This window comes from Jaculus jaculus, chromosome 8 (assembly GCF_020740685.1).
Source record: "Jaculus jaculus isolate mJacJac1 chromosome 8, mJacJac1.mat.Y.cur, whole genome shotgun sequence".
Taxonomy (NCBI): domain Eukaryota; kingdom Metazoa; phylum Chordata; class Mammalia; order Rodentia; family Dipodidae; genus Jaculus; species Jaculus jaculus.
The window spans coordinates 121,892,005-121,898,004 of NC_059109.1; positions in this window are offsets into that span (position 1 = coordinate 121,892,005).

The following is a 6,000-nucleotide window of genomic DNA, read 5'->3' on the forward strand; positions in this document are numbered from 1 at the left end:
AGCCTAAACAAAAGCCACTATGCAAGAGACACAAGCAAGTTATTTTGGACAGAAGGGAGTAGTGTCTAAACCCCTCTCACAGAAAGCAGTTGAATGCAACCTTTGGCTTGGTCTAGACATTGTGGCAGGAAGCGGCTTGTTTGGCATGGAAGTCTGGTGAAATAGAGTATCAGTAAGTGTCAGCCAATATGCTAGGCTTGTCCCCAGGCCCAGTGTAAGATACTGCAGGTCCTTAGATGTAGGCGGGATAAAAGCAGTATGCTGGATAATCCACAGGGATAAAGATTAGGGAGGTGTGGAGGAAGGGGAAGGCTGACACTTTGTGCCGCTCTACTTGATCATTCCCAGCAAAGGCAGCAGGTGGAGGAATCTGCACAGAGTAGCGCTCTTCCTCTGCACGTCTTCCTTCCAGAAACTTGTAATTTATGAATCTCAGTCCAGCAGGAATAATGCCCAGCTTGGGCCAGGGTCATCTAGAGATTGGCTTCATGGAAGCTGGGCTACTGGGCTGTGTGCTGCACTATGGGTAAGCAGCTTGGTGTTGGGCTCCTGTAAGGAATCATATCCTGGTGGCCCCATTGCCCTATCTCCTCCATCTCACTCCGCTGCTGTCCAAGTTCCTTTTGGAATACTGGGTGTGGATAAGATGCTGGTGTTGGTCTGGAATGCTGAGGGGCATTCACAGGGAGCCCAAGATTATAAGGGCAAGAATCTGAAATTCAGACAGGGAGAAACCAATGCTTGTAGGTAGGGGATGAGGTGCAGATCCAGGGACTAGCAGTTGGCAACTCTGAGACCAGGAGAAGCTGTGGCATGCAGCCTGAGTCCATCCAAGTAGCTCAGAACCTTGCCCTAAGACAGTGGGACAGGCTGTATTGGAACCTCTTCATGCTTTGTGGACCAGGGCGGGGGCATCCTGAGTGGTTATTGGGGCACTTCCATTGTATCCCATTCTAATCAGATGGATTAGATTGGTTCTACTTCCAAAGACTGGCTGGACACCTCTGCATGAACACCCTATCATGACTTCCATTTTACAGCAGTGGCATGCATTACTTCTTATCTCACATCTCTTTCTTTTTTATTGATTTTGGTTTTTCGAGGTAGGGTCTCGCTCTAGCCCAGGCTGACATGGAATTCACTATGCAGTTTCAGCGTGGCCTCAAACTCATGGTGATTCTCCTACCTCTGCCCCTCAAGTGCTAGAATTAAAGGCATGTGCCACCACGCCTGACCCTCACATTTCTTATGTCAGAAATGGCACTACCATTCACTTGATTGCCCAAAGGCAGAAAGAACTCACTTTCATATCACTTATCTCTTCCTAAGTTTGTCTTCCCTCCTAAGTCCTCTAATTCCTATCCTCCCGCTCACTGACTTTATCAGCCAGATCTAGTGTTTCTCTCTAGGCAGACCAAGACCTTCTGCCTCTGTCCTCTGCCTTCCATCCTCCAGCTGCCATTTTCAAACCTTAGGGCTACTGATTCCCTATCTAGAATGAATCCTTCATACATTTAAGGTAAGATCCAGGTTCCAAAAGAACCTCCAGGTGAGTTGCCGAAGTATTTCACCCTTTCTCTGTTTCCCCATGAATCTTCATCCTCATTATCATCATCATTATCTCCACTGAACATTTATGAGGTGTTGGGTCTTGTGTGAGCTTTTCCTTTTTTAAAAAAAATATGTTATTTGTTTATGGGAGAGAGAGAGAGAGAGAGAGAGAGAGAGAGGAGAAGTAGGCACAGCAAAGCCTCCAGCCACTGCAACTCCAGACACATGCACCACCTTACGCATCTGGCTTATGTGGGACCTGAAGAATTGAACCTGGGTCCTAAGGCTTTGCAGGCAAAGTGACTTAACCACAAAGCCATTTCTCCAGCCCCTTGTGTGATCTTTGTCTGCTGTTACTTCACTGGTTCTAAGGATAAAACTATCTGTAGGTGTGTCTACCTGTGCTTTGACTCCCACATGGAGCCACCACCTCCCTCCCCACCGGCCCAGCTGTGAGTTCTCCCAGCCAGTCGTATCTTCTGGAAGTCAAAGCGTCTATGCAAGCTTTGTGTCAGCTTTGCTGGCTCTGATTCTCATGCCTCCCCCTCAAGGTTGCTACACTGCACACGTTACTTAACTTCTCAATACCTTAGCTTCCTCCCACTGTAAAGTAGAAGTGATGGTATGCCTACCTTGTAATAGATCCCGTTGAATGGGGCTGTAGGGAGGATTGGGTAGGAGAACACTTGTAAAATGCGTAGCACAATGTCTGGCATGCCCAGAGTCGCTAACAATTGCCACGCATGACTCTGCATGCTCCTTGTACGAGTTTTCTTCCTGGAAGTATCCTGTGTTGCCCAGGAAGACTGAACACAGCCATTCTTCAAAGCCACTTCCTCCTCCAGAGGCTTTGTTTGGCCTCTCAGGCTAGGACAGGCACCCTCCTCACTGGCCTCAGTGTCCTGGACTGGACACCCTCCCAGCACGTATCTCCTGGAGAGCGGGGGGTATTTTCTTGTCTTTCTGATTTTTGAGCCCCAGGAGGGCTAGGTCTTTCAATGCCCGTCTGTGTGTCTGACACTGGATAGGACCTTGAGAGAGTGCCAATGGGCAGGAAGAAAACCAGTACTTGCAGAACCCCAGAGGGGGGGAGGAATATCTTCCACACCGGCCGTTTGATCCAACATCCTGCCCTACAACCTGACAAGTGACAGATCCGAGGAGGCTCATCACGCCGCTCACCTCCTGACAGACCTAATGTAAGGTTGTGGCTGTGTTCGTCTTGGATCTTCTCCTTACTCACCTGTAGGAGTAGAGACAGACACATCTGCGTACTGTAGCCATGATCAAGTTAAAAGAACAGCAGAGATGAAAGGAGCCAAAAGCCAGGTCTCTTGGGCAATTTCCTCTCGTCAGGCAGGAACAGAATTATCCAAGGAGTGATTGACAAATTAGAAGCACTTTGCACCTAATTTTAATGCATTTGGCTCCTTGAGAGGAGGAATATGTTAAACTTAAAAATTATTCACCTTGCAGTAGCTCCTGTCTTTCAAATCAAAATCAATCTTTGTGTGGGGTACTAAGTCTGAAGGAAACAAATTGCTTTCTATGGTACATTGCTCTCTTTAAATGGCTTTATTTGGAGGGCCAGCTGAGCAAGTTAATTTCAGCAGCACAGCTGGTTGGCGATTGTGGAGTGGGCATTGTCTCGAGGAGTTGGAGAAAGCCTTGATCTGGTGCTCATTAACCACCCTTGGATTAAGGGAACAGCGAGAGTAGTTGGCACACAAACTGGACCATGGGGTAAAGATTCACATGGAGCTTCAGGAACCAGGTTGGTGCTGCTTCCATAGCGATGGCCACACGTTCTCTTCCTTGTCAACCTTCATGTCAGTCTGGGAAAGGACCATACACACTCACTCGCACAGACGTGACCCGAACCGATAACGTGACAGCAGCTTAAAGTACAGTTTTTTTGTTTTTGTTTGTTTCGTTTAGAGGTAGGGTCTCACTCTAGTCCAGGCTGACCTAGATAGAATTCATGACGGAGTCTCAGGGTGGCCTCAAATTCGCGGCGATCCTCTTACCTCTGCCTCCCAAGAGCTGGGACTAAAGGTGTGTGCCATCGTGCGTGGCCCCAAAGTACGGTTTTATCTTCTATATTTTTCCTTAATTTCAGAAGAAGATAAGACCAACAGTTAATCTCTAATTAGAGGATTTGGGGCAATGACTGGTGAGTGGGGGCTTGGTCTTACTGTTCTCCCACAGAAGGCTATCCATTCTAGAATCATATTTAAAAAATATTTATTTGCAGACACAGAGAGAAGGGGAAAGAGAGAGAGAGAGAGGGAGAGCAAATGTACACACCAGGGCCTCTTGCTGCTGTAAATGAACTCCAGATGCATGTGCCACTTGGTGCAGCTGGATTACATGAGTGCTGGGGAGTTGAACCTGGGCCGTCAGGCATTGAAAGCAAGAGCCTTAACATCTCTCTAGCCCTTTGAAAAATATTTATTTATTTATTTGCAAACACAGAGAGAAAGAGAGGGAGAGAGAGACACACACAGAGAAAAATCATGTTTTTTTTTTGATCCAGAAGGAATTATTTTGAAGTCTATTTTCTTATATGGCATAGAAATTCCATTGAGAATATTTTAGAAATTATTTTTATTTATTTATTTATGGGAGAGAGAGAGAGAGAGAGGGAGAGAGAGAGAGAGGGAGGGAGGGAGGGAGGGAGAGACAGATAGAGAGAGAATGGGTGTGCTAGGGCCTCTAGCCACTGCAAACGAACTCCAGATGCATGTGTTTTCTTGTGCATCTGGCTTAGGTGGGTCCTAGGGAATCAGGCCTAGTGGGTGTTTTGACTTGGCAGGAAAACACTTTAACCACTAAGCCATCTCTCCAGCCCGCATTACAGAATATTTTGCTGGTTACTCATTTTTTGCTTGAACATCTTCAGTGATGGGTAACTCCTTGACAAGGCAGCCTGTCCTCCTGATGGGTAATTCTAATCCGTTTTTTAAAATTTTTTATTTTGCATATGTATGTGTTCACATGGGTGTAGGTGTATATAGGCCAGAGGTCTAGGTCAGCTGTGTCCCTCTACTTCTCCCTATTTATTGAGATGGACATCTCTCACTGAACTCTGAGATCATCAATTCAGCTGGTCTAACCAGCCAGCTTCTGTTGAGGATTCCCTGTCTCTGTCTTCCACACACATGTTGGCATTACATGTGGGCTACCATACCCACCTGGCATTTACCTGGGTGCTGAGTACCCAAACTGTGGTCGTAGGGTGGGGGACAAGTAAGCAGTTTACCAACTGAGCCATCTCCCTAGCTTAAGTTTGAATTATTTTAAAAATCCATTTCATTTAAATTAAAATTAGTCTTCCTGGAAGGCCTACCAATCTGGCTCTTCGCTGGATCTGTTTCCTTCCAAATGACCGTCCCATAAGTACTTGAAGAGAACTCACAGCTTCTCACCTCGTCTGTCCCTTGCCATCTCCTCTCTGCACAGAATGGCTCCCGATCCTTCAGCCACTACAAAGCTTCCAGCTGCCTCTAGGCCTCACTTCTTCTTTTTTTCCTTAGGGCCTATTCCAGTTTGGTCACTGTGGTGGTTTGAATCAGGTGTCCCCCATAAACTCATGTACTCTGGAGGCTTGCTCCCCAGCTGGTAGCAGTCTGACAAGTGGAGCTTTGCTGGAAGAGGTGTGTTGTTTCGGGTAGGCTTTGGTGTGTTTTGGCTAGCTGCCCCTCGCCAGTGTTCAGCCCAGTCTCCTGCTGCTGTTTTCCACCTGCTGTGGCAGAGGTGACGGCCAGCCTCTGCTCATGCCATGCTTTCCCCTGCCACCACGGAGTTTCCCCTCAAGACTGTGAGCCAACATAAACCCTTTCCTCCCATCAGATGCTTTTTTTTTTTGGTTTTTCGAGGTAGGGTCTCATCTAGCCTAGGCTGATCTGGAATTCACTATGGAGTCTCAGGGTGGCCTCAAACTCACTGCAGTCCTCCTACCTCTGCCTCCCGAGTGCTGGGATTAAAGGCGTGCGCCACCACGTCTGGCTCAGATGCTTTTTTTTTTTTTTTTGGTGGGGTGCTTTGTCATAGAAACATGAGGGTAGCTATAAAAGGCATGTCCTAATTTTGCCTTTCCCACACCCCTGTACTGGGGATCAAGCCTGACTTCAAACATGCCAATTGAGTACTTGCCACTGAGCCACACCCCCAGTTCTTATACACATCTTTTTTTTTTAATAAATTTTTATTTATTTGAGAGCGACAGACACAGAGAGAAAGACAGATAGAGGGAGAGAGAGAATGGGTGTGCCAGGGCTTCCAGCCTCTGCAAACGAACTCCAGATGCGTGCGCCCCCTTGTGCATCTGGCTAACGTGGGACCTGGGAAACCGAGCCTTGAACCGGGGTTCTTAGGCTTCACAGGCAAGTGCTTAACCGCTAAGCCATCTCTCCAGCCCTCTTGTACACATCTTTAACATGCAGTGAA